Here is a 678-nt window from a genome sequence, read left to right as displayed (position 1 = left end):
AACTCACAGTGCTCCAGCGATCCTTCCGCCTCAACCTTCCAAGTAGCCGGAACTACAGGCGTGTGCTACCACGCCCGGCTCATTTTTGACTTATTGTAGAGATGAAGTCTCACCGAGTTGCCCGGGCTGGTCTTGAACCCGCGGGCTCAGGTAATTGTCTCGCCTCGGCCTCCCAAAGTGCTGGGATTACAGGGAGAGCCACCGAGCCCAGCCGCCTTCTTCCTTTAAGAGTTTTACCATGAATTATTACTTTAGAAAACAGAGTATCAAGAAATAAAAAGAGATTACAGGTATCAGAAACCTTGAAAAATTTGTTAGAGGCAGCTAAAACAATCCTTAGAGGAAATTTTATTATTAAATGATGATATTTTTAAAATAGAAAACTTTAAAACCAATTACCTACAGTTTCACCTCAAGAAACTAAAATAAAAGACATATTAAACCTAAAGTAAGCTAAAGGTAGGAAAAAATAAAGATAAAATGGAAATTAATAAAATAGATAAAGAGAAAAATCAGTAAAATCAAAAGATGGCTCTTTTAAAAATTGTTTTCATTTTAAAGATGTGGGGTGCAATTCAGGGTTAGGTAACCAAATGTTCATTATGCAGGTACCTTGTTGATGAGGTATGCCCTCATCCCTGGCAGATTCCCACTACTGCCAATCCCGCCCCCCCCCCC

Source organism: Carlito syrichta, unplaced genomic scaffold, assembly GCF_000164805.1.
Source record: "Carlito syrichta isolate Samal-C Ts95f unplaced genomic scaffold, Tarsius_syrichta-2.0.1 Scaffold316024, whole genome shotgun sequence".
In the NCBI taxonomy this organism is placed as follows: domain Eukaryota; kingdom Metazoa; phylum Chordata; class Mammalia; order Primates; family Tarsiidae; genus Carlito; species Carlito syrichta.
This window is presented reverse-complemented; position numbering follows the sequence as displayed.